The sequence below is a fragment of the Podarcis vaucheri genome, assembly GCF_965113315.1.
Source record: "Podarcis vaucheri genome assembly, chromosome: 10".
In the NCBI taxonomy this organism is placed as follows: domain Eukaryota; kingdom Metazoa; phylum Chordata; class Lepidosauria; order Squamata; family Lacertidae; genus Podarcis; species Podarcis vaucheri.
Window position 1 is genome coordinate 36,708,672 of NC_138748.1, and position 16,285 is coordinate 36,724,956.

At 41.7% G+C, this 16,285-nt stretch overlaps 1 long non-coding RNA gene across 1 annotated transcript in view; it reads left to right on the forward strand.

Annotated features, from left to right (window-relative positions):
* Positions 1 to 16,285, forward strand: part of LOC309542326 — a 257,491-nt gene that overhangs the window by 174,757 nt on the left and 66,449 nt on the right. The window lies entirely within an intron of this gene.

The window sequence follows — 16,285 nt, forward strand, 5'->3', positions numbered from 1 at the left end:
CTACCCATGTTCTAGGCTGTCTGTGAAGTGTTCCCCAAATTAACTTTAGCAAATAAGCTAATTCAAATACACTTTATTGAATGCATGCTCCCAGGCACTGTGTTGTTGCACCCTTCCTGACTTGAAGCAAACTTAGGTCAGATGTTCTCTGCTAAATTACTGCAGCTACAAACACCATGAGAACTGTACGCAAAAGCTCTCTGTAACCTCCAGAGTCCACCTGCAAAATGGGTCAGATCCCCTGGAACAGAACTAAACGTATCTAATCCTTAGGTTCAGTCTAATCCATTAAGATAAACCTCATTAGTACTAATCCCTTTTACTAATTACAAAAGTTCCTTAAAGCTTTAAGATTGCATTACAGACAGGAGGACATATTAATTATACCCATGTGATTCCATTTACCCACATGAAATCCACCAAATTGCTATTTTGGTCTAAAGCAAAAGATGATGAACCAAAATTAATAAGTATAAGAAGTCAACTAAACTAAATAATCTTAAATTAACACTGCAGTTATACTGACCATTGTTTCAACATTAATAAAAAGCAACAGTGTTCTTGAATTCTGATAGCCATCGAGATTTAGATTACCTATAATTCTTGGGTGAGCTGAGAGTTTGTTTGGACTGTGGGTGAAAACCTGGAGGCTGAGAAGGAGAGTGTGTCAGAAGGAAAAGGAATTGGTATGAGTTTATATCTATTAGTAAATTTGTATTAATGTAGCATTTTTATATGTGACTATTTTTGTAATAATTTGTTTAAGTTATCTGATGTTGCTACCATTTTTTGTACACCACTTAGAGAATATATATTTTGTACACCGCTTTTTAATATATTAAGTGGTATAGAAATCAAATAATCAATCACAGGCATTGAATTCTAGACCTTCTGGTACATCAAGCACTTTACCAATGAATGGGTTTCTAGCCTTGCTGAAAAACCACATCATATACTTCTAATTTATGTTGCATTTATCATTCAGTCATTACAACTCTCTCATACAAATAAAATGTTAGATGTCTCTTGAAGGGGAGTGTGAATCATAGCACTGTCCTCCCAAAATAAAATTGATCTGTATTCATTTGTCTTCATAATTCATAGTAGTGATTGGGGGAGTTCTTCATTTTTATTTTTCACAGTGTGAGAACAAATGGCTCATTAATTTTAAGCACATCAGTCTGCAATCCATGTCAGATAGAATAATGACTGACATTATATAGAACACAATGGACTGAATGTACAAATATAATTTCCCTGCATTCATCCGTGTTTGCATAGGGAAAACTTTTAAGAACCAACTGATGAGAGAGGTGCATAATTTAGCAGAGGCAGGAAGAATGTGTGATGGGTACAGATATGGGCAATTCTGGGTAGAGTGGATGTTTTGTAAAAAGACATGGCTTGAAATGTCCAAGACATTAGCATCTAGCAGAATGCCCACCATGTAGGTAGATATGTAAACCCTTCTTACCTAACACAGAGAGCTCTGGAGATTCTATGGATGTATGCATTCTCTGAATGACACAGCGCACAATTGCATCCCTGCAGGATGCCTGCCACTATAAGGACACTCCATCCTGTGTCAGACAGACTCAAAAGTGGAGAGTAGCCTTTGCTTTCACCACAGCAATGTTAATGGCAGCCATTCGGTTGTGACATCATTGAGTACCAAGCCACCTGTTATCTACAGACTCCTAGACTGGAGTGCTGAACTTGCCCACACTGGTGAATGATGGAGCAGGTGGAGTGGAATGGGGTGCTGCAAATTTGCATGCATAGATAGATAAAGAGATCTGAGAATACATTGTACCATGTCTGAACTAACAGCAATGGTCCTGTTCAGGGTTCTAGCTAGCAAGCCATACGCTTTTCCACTTACTTCCTTACCCACCTCCCCTTTCTCCAGCTGGGTTGTTCTCTCTCTACACCCCCTCCCCAATCTATTTCTGCATACCTGCATACCCCCCAAGCATGCTGATACTTTCTTCTCATTTCTCAACTGATATCAACAATATTGGCAAAAAGAGGGAAATTTTGGATGTATATGCTAGACACTTTAACACTGCATAACGTCAGTCTGGAGGCAAGCCTTTCTGGACAGCCCATCATCAAAACTCTATAACTGCCAGGTTGGAAAGAGCATAATTTCATTTGTATCAGAGCAGCTCATGAAGGCAGAAGCAAAAACATTTTTCAACGTCAAAAAATACTCCATTTTGTTAATCATAGCCACATGTATATTATTTTCGCTACCACTCCAAGCTTGTGGGAAGTGTTGTTTGATATAACAAAGCTGTCATCCTATACCACCTGAAGTTGCTATTAGGGGAAGTGATGGGTTTGACCATATTCTTTGATTTGTATATATCCTTTATACTTTGGCCACCTCATGAGAAGAGAAGACTCCCTAGAAAAGACCCTGATGTTGGGAAAGATTGAGGGCACAAGGAGAAGGGGACAACAGAGGACAAGATGGTTGGATACTGTTCTCGAACCTACCAGCATGACTTTGACCAAACTGCGGGAGGCAATGGAAGACAGGAGTGCCTGGCGTGCTCTGGTCCATGGGGTCACGAAGAGTTGGACACAACTAAATGACTAAACAACAACAACAAAATAGTGGGATGGCCAACTAACACGGCCAGTTAATATATTCATGCCAGGGCTTTTGACCTAATGCTCACTAGTGGTGAGAAAGAATTGCATGGAAAGAACTATCTTATTAAATTGAATCATTAAATCAGTCAGATGAACTTATCCAAAAGAAGCGGTACGCTTTCCATTTCCAATGGTGTAGGGAGATCTTGGCCGAAATCCCTTATATAGTTAGACTGTTTAAATTCAGTTGAAGTCAATAGTAGTTAAGTGTCATCACTGTGCACAGGATGGTCGTTCTTGAGCGCATTTCTATCATTCCACTGCCACCAAATGAGCCTCTTAACTAACATAAGGCAAACCTTCCCCATTAATGCTTGATTGAGAATTATATGCTTTCCAAAAGTTTTCTATGACAATGTCAATGTACATTTATTAGGAGTGGAGCTTTGGAAGTCGTTGAATGATCTTGCAAGTGTTTCAGACTTCAGCTCCAAGAAAAAAGTTGAGGGGTTGTCATACACTGAAATCCATTCTCAACATATTATGTCAATGACATTTCCGAAACTGCTGGAAATATAGCTATTTGGGTTGCCCTCCCACACCCACCCACTCCACTTAACCATTTTGTAGAATAACTATTAACAGGTTTGCATCATTTACGGGATGGAAAATACTCAGTGGCCCTGGAATAATTGTATGCTACTTCTAAGATAAAGGGAATGTTTCCTTAAGATAAATGTGACATCCTTCGTATTTTTCTACCATCAATATTTTCTGCCCAAGTGAAGAAAGAAACTTGAATAAGCATGTGAGAGGGAATGTAAATAAGAATATTGCATGCATTTTCTTAATATACTCAGAGATATCATCCATGAAGCTGCTTAGTTAGCAAAATTCTATCAGTTTCCTGCATAAAAATGGCATTAAAAAGCTATAAAGGCAGCTGTTTTCAGGAAACTGAGTCTTTATAGTCCCAAGCTGGAGATACTCTTGCACATCCCAGCATTAATAGTCATGTTTTGTTACTTAATTTAGAGCAAGCAACAACATAATGTAGTGTGACTAATGCAGCCTGGCAGTAAAACATTGCCCGCCTCCCCAAAGTCCATCACCTGGAAAATGTGGAAATCAAAGCAATTTTCTAAAAACAAAGGTTAAAGAAATCAAAATTTCAAAAGGAGAACACAAGGAATGATTTGCATTTAAAAATATTTATTCGATACTATCTTTGTTTTTAAGGATTTGCTCTAGTCACTTTGAAATCAATCGATGGCGTCAGATTCCGTGCCCAAGCCAAGTATGATGGCAAAATACTAATTGTCTGAGTCATCAGTGATTTGTACCCAGACAGCAATGGTGCACAAATGTCCTAGACTGGAAGCAGCCTCCCCAGAGCTGCAAAACTTTGAGTCTGTGATGGTATTGTTCTCCATATATAAATAAAAAACAGCCAGAACACATCGACCTATATTAGCAAATCTTTATAATGTGGTTTGTGAAGGAACAAAATTCAGTGTAATGCTTCTACACATAAGGATTTTCTCATGTAGGTCAGAGTGTTCTGAGTGCTTTAGATTAATATATTGAAAATAAGACCATCAAAGATTAATAGTTTTAGAGCTCTGGGGATGTTGCCTCCTACTCCACCAAGTGCCTGAACTAATGTATCCCATAATTGATGGTGGAGTACAACATAGGCATCATATGTTTTTAATTTCTCATCACTTAGGAAAATTGGGATTATGCAACAATATTGTTTATAAACTAGGTAATTTAAGCCAGAATGTGACCTCATCATTTCAGACCATTTAAATTTTATATTCTCAGCATCTAAATATGCTTTATCTCTAATCAGACATATTCTGATACTATAAAATCCCATTCTTCTTACAAGGGGCATCAGAGTTTAAAGGGCCCCATGAGTAATTAAGACACTGCCAGAATTCTTTTGAAAGGTTATCCTTGTTAAACTACGACCTCCGGTATTATTTTCACCAAAACCGTTTTTAGAGCTTTACAAAACAAGATATAAAACTATGTACCATCATTTGCAATATAACATCAAAAACAGGAGAAAACTTGTTGTAAGTTAAAAGTGGTGTATATCAGAGTGAGAAAGTATAGATTGACGGCTGATTGATGGTTCTGAAACCTTGGCCTACCTGGCAGCAAGTCAGTATGACAAGTCCAAAGTTCAAAGTCTGAGGGCTAATCCACATAAGCAAAGTCCAAAGATCAGGAAACTCAGTCCAGAGTCAATCCAAGTAGCCAAGTCTGAAGTCCAGCAGTCAGGATACAGTCCAGAGTCAAACCTGAAGCACAGTCCTGTGGCGGTCCAGGAACATCCAAGTCAAGGACCATCAACATGGTCAATGGAGCAAACACGACAGCCTAGCTCTGCGTCCCTTTTGTAATTTGCATGCTGATAGCAGAATCTGGGCTTGATGAGGCATGTGACCCTCACCTGTTCTCAGCCTACTCCAGCTGAGGAACCACACACCTCCTCCCAGAGCTAGCTAGTGAGCTGGGCTATGGATCCTTGACTGCCTCAGCCTCCCAGAGCACCATTCCCACTGCTTCCTACATGTCAGAGGCTGCCATTCATGGATACAGGGGGCCCTCAGGCTCCAACGATGGGTCCTGCCACTCTGGTTCCTGCACACTGGCCCCATCTCCTCTCCATCCTCCATCACCGTGTGAGTACTTCCTTCCCCATCCCCTGCTTGGCCCAGTCCTGCCTACATCCCTTGCTGGGATCATCTTCCTCTTCTTCCTCCTTCCCTTCATCCTGCCGGTTCCTGACACTGATTAAGAGACAGACAAACCATTCTAAATGAAGCTTCCAAATAATCATCAAGGGCAGACCCATGTATAATACATACATTACAATAATTCAGAAAGTCCTTTGCCAGAGCATGGGCCATTGTGGCCAGGCTATTTCTATAAAGGAACAGCCATAACTGGTGAACCAGCGCACACTGCAAAAAGGCATTCTTCACCACAGGTGCTGCTTGAGTCTTAATCAACAAAACTAGTTCCATCACATTAATGCATTGAATCCAGACTTGCCTTCCATGATCAGAAAAGCTTCCAGTGCAGGCATAGGCAAACTCGGCCCTTCAGATGGTTTTTGTTCACAACTCCCATGATCCCTAGCTAACAGGACCAGTGGTCAGGGATGGTGGAAATTGTAGTCCCAAAACATCTGGAGGGACAAGCTTGCCTGTTCCTGTTCTAGTGTCCATGGAAGGCTTTTGAGCTAATGGAAGGAACTCATTGGTGGAGTAGGATTTCTACCTACCTACCCCTGCAGACCACCTTTAACACTGTTCCAGGATGTTGTCCATCTCCAGTGTGGCAGGTACTGCTGGGGGCTGAAGGGGTAGAGTGAAATCAGCAAAAGTTGCCCCCACCCTTCTGAGAGGATGCTTCCACCAATGGCAGCAAAGGCAAGATCCAATCCAATATAAATGCAGATGGAAGCCTTGCAGACTTTCCAGGTGGAAATGTGCTCACCAAATCACACAAAGAAAATAGCTCCTGCCTTGAGCATCACTTTTTAAGTTTAGACTTTTTCTCTGTTTAAGGTGAAAAATGAGATAAGCCGCATTGAAAGCAGGAGGTGAGAGTAGCACCCTTAATGTGCTCTGCTTTGTCTGTTGCTCAAACATGTTAATGTGATGCTTCCTGAAAATATGGAAATTAATTTCCTAAATGATCCTATTGCCTCTGCCAGAGCTGGAGTGGATAATTACTCTTTGGAGCCTTTCGTTTTTGTGAGATAATGCTAACAACTCTCTTGTGCAATATGATGTATCCGTACACTTCAGTCTCCCCCCCTTAAGTCAAGTACCTGACACATGGCCTACGATGTTGCAAATCTCATCCCGGTCATTATTCCCATTAAACACCTCAGAATGCCACCTGCCTTACCCAGGAGAAAAACTAGTGAAAGTTTCCCCTTGTAAATATCTGCAGCAGCAAGCTATATACAAAAAGAAAGAGATCACCTTTTACAAGATACTCAAGTAAAAGCTGTTATTTATTTTGTTGCTATCTTGGATCTTCACTGTAAGCACCAGGGACATCCAATAAAGATAGAGAACTGCAACGCAGAGTTGTCTGAGGCACATAAAACACCCAAAGGTGATAAATTTCATTGACTTACCTGGCGCATTGGCCTGGCTGGTGACTGCAAATCCTCTGTTGTTTATCAAATAAATAGCATGCCATTAGGCAAAAACATGCAAGCCAGCTCTGTAATTGCTCTTTTCAGCAGGTGGCATTGATATCTTATAGACAACCTTTCCATCAGTACAGACCATGAGCTTAAAGAGGTGGAGATATTTGCAGTAACACAGGAGAAACAAGCAAGTCCATTTCTGTTTGATTAGATTAGTAACAGGACCAACTATCTGTATTCACCAAGTCTCTGAGCACAGAACTCAATACTTAGTTCTGACAACAAAATTAGGGGTGGGGTGGAGGAATACCTCAGTCTTTACTATTTATTTTAAAAGGCAAAGTCACAAACTAGAAGAACATAACTTATATTTTCTTTGTTTTTGAAAACCATTAAGTACTGTTTTAGTATTTGTGTTCTACTCAGAAGTCCCACTGACTTCATTGACTCCCACGTGTGTATAGCATTGAAACATCCTACCACGAGACCCAAAAAGACTTTTACTCAAGCCTGGTAAATGTCACTGATCTAAAAGTGACTGTGAATTTAATCACCAATACTGCTTCATGTATATCTGCTTATTGGAAGCAAGCCACAGATCCAGTAGTTTTGGAATCTCACAGTGGTTTGGAATTCTACTGTTTGTTCAACTTGGCACATATCAGAAGAAGAAATATATAACATGCACATAATTGTGTGGGCTTTCATACTGTTCCAGAATAACATATTTTATAATAGCATCCAACCATATATTATGTTTTCCTTATTATACTGGCTTTGCTTACATAGTTGATATTTTCTATTTATTTTATTTCTTTAATTGGGAAACATTACATTAAACATGTATAGATGGCACACATTAAACTGTGTCTATATAACTAAAATCTAGTTCTAAGTTTGTAGTATCTTTCTTTTCTTTTCATTCAAGGCTAGCATTCTCCTGAGCATAGATAATTCCTTTTATATTCTAATGAATTGTTCACACTGCACATCACTCTGTAAAGGTCAATGTGACAAATAATTAAAACTGCAGTTATGCACAATACACATTATAATTAGCTTTTTTCAAATAAATAAGAATGTGTCATAAAACACACACACACATATGCAAATCAGAAATGGTCTGAGGGCTCCTTCTAATAATATTGTATGACCAAAAGACAATTAGAGTTCTTTTTAAAATTCCATTCATAAATACAGCACTTTTTAAAAAACCAAACCATTGATGATTATCTGATATGTTTGTGCAATACATTTGTAAATATATAGGAAGAGAGATCTCAGGAATAAAGATACAAATATCTTTACCCCAATTGCGTCACCATAACAACTGAGTTTGGAGAAATAGTTAATTAAGGAGTACCAGCAGGGAAATGCTGACCTCAGTTCACAGCTGGGAGTAGAAGACAGCAATAAGATGTAGCCATAGAAATATGTCACAAAACCCCACTAGCAAATAAGTAAGGTGCAGATGCCAGCAGTCATCAGAATTCCTAGGAACTAATGCAATTAAACAAGAGGCATCTCCCTAATAAATGTTGCCTTTATCAAACAGGTTTTGTTGTGTTTTTAACAGAGGAGCCCCATCCTTGGGGATATTGTCTACACTTTTCCCCATCCGTCTCTGTCCAATGTTTCCCACTTCTCGAATTCATCTGCAGTCATCTAATGATGATCTGCTGAAATCCCCCTGTGGCTTGCAAGCAATTAAAAGAGAATTAGAACAAATAGGTTTTTAGGGCAAGCTCAGTCATCATGTCTCAGACTTAAAGCTGCCTTGGAGAGTATTTCTGATGCAGATGAGGCTTTTGTGGAGCTGGGTCAGGAGGACAGCCAGGGGAAGAAGGTGCTGCTAGCTGTCTGATGAAAAAGGAGTTCATGCCTGTCTCATCCTGTGGGTTCAAACTTCTCAAAGAACGAACTAGAACCCTCAACTCCATCACTTCTCCAGTCACCTAAGGCTGCTCGCACCCATCTGGCAGAGGATACAGAAGATGCTGATTCTGATTTTTTTAAGCTAAACTTACAGCTGGGACTGAATAAAAAAATTCCTTCCAGTAGCACCTTAAAGACCAACTAAGTTAGTTCTTGGTATGAGCTTTCGTGTGCATGCACACTTCTTCAGATACACTGAAACAGAAGTTGCTAGATCCTTCTATATAGAGAGAAGGTGGGGAGGGGTATTACTCAGAAGGGTGGTGGGAATGGGAGATTGGCAGATAGCTGAGATGAGCCTGTTGACGACTCTTAACGACTGCAATAGGTCTTACAGGAAAAGGCAAGGGGTGAGAAGGTGAAAAATGGCTAAGTCATGCATAATGAGATAAGAATCCAATGTCTCTGTTGAGACCAGGTCTCTCCATGGTTTTAAGTTTGGTAATGAGTTGCAATTCAGCAGCTTCTTGAGCCAACAGTGTGACGCGGCAGCTAAAAAAGCCAATGCAATTCTGGGCTGCATCAATAGGAGTATAGCATCTAGATCAAGGGAAGTAATAGTGCCACTGTATTCTGCTCTGGTCAGACCACACCTGGAGTACTGTGTCCAGTTCTGGGCACCACAATTCAAGAAGGACACTGACAAACTGGAACGTGTCCAGAGGAGGGCAACCAAAATGGTCAAAGGCCTGGAAACGATGCCTTATGAGGAACGGCTAAGGGAGCTGGGCATGTTTAGCCTGGAGAAGAGGAGGTTAAGGGGTGATATGATAGCCATGTTCAAATATATAAAAGGATGTCACATAGAGGAGGGAGAAAGGTTGTTTTCTGCTGCTCCGGAGAAGCGGACACGGAGCAATGGATCCAAACTACAAGAAAGAAGATTCCACCTAAACATTAGGAAGAACTTCCTGACAGTAAGAGCTGTTCGACAGTGGAATTTGCTGCCAAGGAGTGTGGTGGAGTGTCTTTCTTTGGAGGTCTTTAAGCGGAGGCTTGACAACCATATGTCAGGAGTGCTCTGATGGTGTTTCCTGCTTGGCAGGGGGTTGGACTCAATGGCCCTTGTGGTCTCTTCCAACTCTATGATTCTATGATTCTATGATTCTATGATTCTCTTTCCAGCTGGGACTGAGGCTTTGGACACCTACTAGAGCTGGGCCACAACTGCCATCATCCATGGCTACGCTGTCTGAGGTTTACGGCACTTAGAGCCCAACCACATCTAGGGGGCCACAGGTTCCCTGTTCCTGGTTTAGGTGTTTAACTGAGCTCTGCCCCTTCTTCACCCTGCTTCACCACCCTTAGCTGTTTGGACACTTGATCTCCCTGCTGCTGGACTCGCATCCAAGGCCAATCTTCTCAAGGCCCAGATGAGCAGCACCTGACAAGCATGCAACTTTGTTAGAACACAACATCAGCATGTCCCACTGAACTACAAAGCAAACCTGTAAAGGGCGAAACAGTTGGCAAGCAGGAATGACAGGACAGCCATGTGTCCTACTTCACAGAGGCAGTCCTCTGTTGTGAAAGCATGTAATCCAAGTGTGAGTAAAAGCTAAGGAAGAAGAAAAAGGATGATCAGGGACCTTGAAATTGGCTATCAACCATGAACAGTACCAGGTCAGCAGATCAAGCAGGTCCACAAGACACCTGGTGCCTCTCCTGCTATGGCAGGATGCATTGAATTTATATTTAAATTATAGTAATTATTTATTAATTTGCATAAGCATTAACATATGCAGATGGATGTCCTCTGTTGTGATTATGCAAATGCTCTCTTCTTTTTCTATGGCAAATCGGTAACCATAAACAAGGGTGCAATCTAATTTTAGAAAACGGGAGCATAAGAAAACGGGAGCATGATAGATAACTGAATGCATGTTTATTGTGATGCAAGTACTTTATACGCTATTCTGCACCCCCTGTGCTTACAGCGGGGGTGGGGGTGGGGTATAACAGGCATTTGCTTATAGACGAGCAGCTTTATTATGGTTGTTTTTTAATTGCACTGGTGCTTGCTCCAAGAAAGAAGAAAAACAATGCAAAGGCTGTCATTGGCCTGGAAGCAAACCCATCTGGTGAAGTCATGAATGACTGAGTTTAACAGCAGTACCTACTGCTAATCAGTTTTGCAGCCAATTGAGAAAGCTAGTGAAAATTCATTGAAGAGACAAAAACCATCCTTAGCCTTTTGCAGAATGGTGGGCTGCTGAAGTTAAATATCAACCTTCCCACCACCACGCATCACCCCACTATGCAAGACACTCTATTCACCCAGCCCTTTGGGTGAGCCTCCTGGGCCTTGAAGTTCCACTGCCTATCAATAGTTTATTGGTCATTGTGTGTTGTTTCATTACTCCGCCGTTTCATTATGCATCACATTTTTGTAAGCCACTCTGAGATTACTTTTAGTAATGAAGAACAGGCAAGAACCATGTTTTGAATGAATGAATAGAATACATATATGATGAAAGTACAACAGAAATTGTTTGAGAGCCTAAGAAAAGAGAGAAAGAGATTCTTTATGATTTCAAGTACACTCTGTGTCAATTGTGTCAATGCGATGGCCACTGAGTTGGGAGGAGTTTCATGCTGTTGCACTCATGACCAGATTGTGAGCTTCTTGCATGTCAGCCACTGTGGGAACAGGATGCTAGACAGGATGAGCTATTGGCTTGATCCAGAAGGTTCATCTTATTTTCTTACATTTTCACAGCCATAATGCATCTCTCTCTACTCTTTGTACTTAGTAAAGTTTTCTCCCTTTAAGCCCAGCATATGCTTACTAGAAAGCAAGGGACTGCTGGAACCAACATTGCAAAATACATTTAAACAGACAAACAGGAAACACAGTGCTCAAGTGATGGAAAGATAGTTGAATTGGCTGTGGGTAAATCTGAACCAGAATACATCTCCTGACTGTTCAGCTATAGAGCTTCAGTTCTTGGACTCTCAAGTCCCATCAACCCCATGAAGCATGGTCAGTGTTAGGGATTATGTGAGCTTTATGCCTTCTTGATATGTTGACTGGCTGGTTTCTCCAAAATTGTGAAAGGATCCTCTGTTCTTTGCTCCCCACATTCAGCTCCATTCTCCTGACAGAAGGTTTGCATGGAACTTGGGGAGAAGGCACCAGCAGCCTCACCAAACAGAGCCATTTGCTATTAAGAGCTTTAATGGGATGTTGCTTTCCCAATGCTACCGTTTCCAGTGAGAGAGGGAAAGGCTGCCTGGACTCTCCTTCTCCCCTTCCCTCAGAATATCCCACTGCTACTATTTCTGCCTTAATTATTATGAAGAGCAGCAATATTTTCTCTTACTCAAGTGAGGAAGTAGGAGAAGACTGCCAGGTCACTGACTGGCATGCTTATGCATCCAATCCCAGAAGAACATGCCAGCACTCAGACACCAGAGAGAGTGGCTGGCTACCTGGATTCCTTCTGCTACAGTCCAAGGGCTACATTATGTTCTGGAAAACCTTCTGAAGGCCAGTGTTATATATTAAAAATCGATTTGAAATCCAATGTGGGTACAGGGATCTTCAATGTGACGTTTTAAAAAATGAACATTCATCCTGACCAGATGGTGCTAGCTGTTTATTGGGTGTTCATTCTGTTTTGTTTGTGGGAAATGTGATATTGCATGAAAGGGCAATTTTCCAACACTTTCCTTCCATTTTGGGGAAGGAGGCATTCTGCACAAGACCTCTCAGCCATCTATAGTAAGGTAAAGGGACCGCTGACCATTAGGTCCAGTCGCGACCGACTCTGGGGTTGTGGCGTTCATCTCACTTTATTGGCCGAGGGAGCCGGTGTACAGCTTCTGGGTCATGTGGCCAGCATGACTAAACTGCTTCTGGTGAACCAGAGCAGTGCACGGAAACGCCATTGACCTTCCCGCCGGAGCAGTACCTATTTATCTACTTGCACTTTGACATGCTTTCGGACTGCTAGGTGGGCAGGAGCAGGGACCGAGCAACGGAAGCTCACCCTGTCGTGAGGATTCGAACCGCCGACCTTCTGATTGGCAAGTCCTAGGCTCTGTGGTTTAACCCACAGCTCCACCCGCGTCCCGTAGCCATCTATAGTAGTGAAGCCTAAATTTGCCAGTATGTGTCTGAATCCCACTCAGAAAATAGCAACAGTCTGGAGATGCCCACGGACCGGGATAAAAACCTCCAACCTGAAAGTCTTGTTGAAAAGGAAGAGTCATTAGTATGTGCCCAATCTGTAACAGGTGGAAATGTAACAAAATGCTGAGCTGCTGCTAATGTTACCTACAAAATGTCTCATTAGTATGCAAGAGGAAGGTAAGTCTGCAACATCTCTGACTTTTCTGACTTACATTTGGGGAAGTCTGACTAGGGCTGGTGGAAGTTGAGCCTAAAAGACGAGGAGGGCACCAAGTTGGTGAAGGCTGCTCTATTCAGTGCACAACTTCTCAGCCACCCATGGTGGGGAATGGAAGGCCATGAAGTGAAGCAACCAATTAAGATTCTGGAATCTCTGGTCCACTCCAAACGATGCAGCAGCTACTGGTGTGAATTCAAGACTCCTGCTGTCAAATGACAACCATATACCAGCTGGAAATCTTTCCACTTAAAGCAGAATTAGTGCTTCAAATGTTTCATACAGCATCTACTATGGAAAAGATGCTGGCTCTTACTGAAATTTTGGAACAGAATTTACTGAAATCAAGAAACAGTGCTTTTCATTTTAAAATCATTCAAATGCTTTCCAATTTAAAACACATTCCTTTCCCAGTAATTTTGAGCAGACAAAAGGCTGCAAAAGAAGGTGCTAAAATCATTATAATACTCAGGAGAGTAACCTATTTTAGAAGCAAGATGTCTGCTAGAATGCTTAATAGAAACTTAAAATAGTATTAAACTAGGAATGTTTCCTGCTGCTATATAGTCTACTTCAGGGACCACCAACTGATGAAGCAGCAGCAGGAACAATCACAGCAAGACCAGCTGTCTGATCAACACACAATGTAAAGATGAAATGTAAGAGAAAAATTGTAAAGGAAGAGATTCACCACATCTTTTCAGCAATGCCCACGGCAGCTGCTACTCCAAATAGTTGCAGCCCTTCACCTAGTTTCAGTGATACCCACTGATGCATACATAGAACCTCTCAGGCACTGTTTTCTGAAATCTCAGCTTCCATTTTTTATATACCCAAAACATACCTGTAGCATGTTGGACAACTGTCCTGTTTGGTGACCTACAGGGATGTGTTCTGAAGATGTAGTACACTGGGTCCATTACAGCTCATTTGTTTGAACTAGATGGTTTGAGCTGCAGTGGAAGGAAAATGGAGATGACCCTGCCTTGAGACAAGAATGAGGGCTTGATAACTCTTGTTGTGTTCCTGCCCTGACTGGGTATTAGAGTTCCTGATTGAGATGAATGTGATACTTTGTTCTCCTCACCAGCAATGTCCACAATCATGGGGCCACATTCTTCTGCTGTCATAATCACAGGAGGTGGTGGTTGTATCTGGTTCACAAGCGACATTCCAAATGTAAACGTATCCCTGCAGGTGCTGGAAGTGTGTAATGTAGAGGGAAAAGTGACTACATGAACTGACCTCATAGCAATAATTCATCCAAAAGGCCACTTTCTTGTTTGGATCTGGTGTGTTCTGCTTTTTCTTTAAAGGATCCTCTATTTAAAATAATTTGCGTTCCTTTTATTTTTGCATATTTACTTTCATATCATATGGACCAGGGGCTAAAGAAATGGCTAAGCACATGTTAGTCCTCATTGTGCATGCAGCTGGACTTTGGTGCATTGTTTTCCTTGTTATGTTGCAGGCATATGGCTCCACCATAAGATCTGAAGGAGAAATAAAGTCCTGGCATGAATGCACTTTCCCACTGCACGTATCATATATTTAAAATCTGGATCTGGGCCAATGTTATCAGCCTCAGGTCCTTATTATAGAACTATAGGAGGGGGGAACTAAATAAGCAAAATTTCACTTGGATGATCAGGGATAATAAATGGAAGAAATGGTGAACAGTTAAAGACCTTATTTGCTTTTTCTTTTCTTTTCTTTTTAGGCTCTCCCCTCTCCCCATTAATAAAAATAGATCAAAGCTGACACTCTGAGCCTTCGCAGGTACAGGTCTTTTCTGTATGATCTGTGCAAATTTCTGCACCTACAGCTTATATAAATGAAGGCTCCATTCACAATGCATGAGCAACACTTGGAGCCTGGATGTTAAATCTGTCAATACAACACTTTTTCCTCTTTTATATGCTGCTGGTGCCTAGTTCTCATTCTTCTGCTCAGGGCTTTATTGGTGCCTCATTGATAGGGGGAAGGACAGGTCAATCCTTCAGTGTCATTTGCCGGTCATATGACACTGCTCGTTTCAATAGACCAGTGATCTGTGAATATAAACTTGAATATTCTCCAAGTTCCAACCAAGCAAGAAATGATGGTGCTGGTTGTAAACTGTGGTCTTCTAAAAAACCTTCAGCCACATCATGCACACTGAAAGAAGATGGCTTCCCCACAAAGAAACATCAGAACTGTAGTTTACCCCTCTAAAGGTAAAGGGATCCCTGACCATTAGGTCCAGTCGTGAATGACTCTGAGGTTGTGGCGTTCATCTTGCTTTATTGGCCGAGGGAGCCAGCGTACAGCTTCCGGGTCATGTGGCCAGCATGACTAAGCCGCTTCTGGCAAACCAGAGCAGCTCACGGAAATGCCATTTACCTTCCCACTGGAGCAGTACCTATTTATCTACTTGTGCTTTGATGTGCTTTGAACTGCTAGGTTGGCAGGAGCAGGGACCAAGAAACGGGAGCTCACTCCGTCGTGGGGATTCGAACTGCCGACCTTCTGATCAGCAAGTCCTAGGCTCTGTGGTTTAACCCACAGCACCACCCGCGTCCACGTTTACCCCTCTACAGAGCTACAATTCCTAGCACTCTTTACAAGTTACACTTCCCCACATTCTTTGAGGAAAGTCATGTGCTTTAAATGTATGGTATATACATTTTAAGTTGGGGGTTTGGGTAGGTATGTAGTCCCTTTAAGGGTCCGTCATTTTCACCAAAGTCAGCTGAAAGAGTAGACTCTTTTAAAAAAAAAAATCATTTCCTGCTCTGTGTCCCTCAAGAAATGCTGGCAAGGTGCAGCCATTGCTCCACAGCCTCTAATCATGCTGCTCTAGCAGCTTTCAGATTGCTTACCAGGATAATAGCAATAGAGAAAGCTCAGGTCTCAAATTTTATATATCCCTTGTGGCAGAGTGTTGTGCTATCAGCTGGTTTCCCACGATGTGTGTTCCATTAAGCTCTCCATATATAATGAGAGGTAGCAGGTTACTGTGATGGCTGAGTGACAGGAGAATGCTCTCAAGCTCTCACACATGCACACACTAACAATGTTAGCTCTGTGTCGTGTTAAATGTGATGTGATCTGATGGACTCTTTCTTGACTGAACAGCCCATTATGGTCGTTCCATTTACACTGTATCGATTAAGACTGCCGGAATGTTTCTAAAATAGCTTTTCTTTCCTCTCCCCCCCCCCCCCGGCAAGGC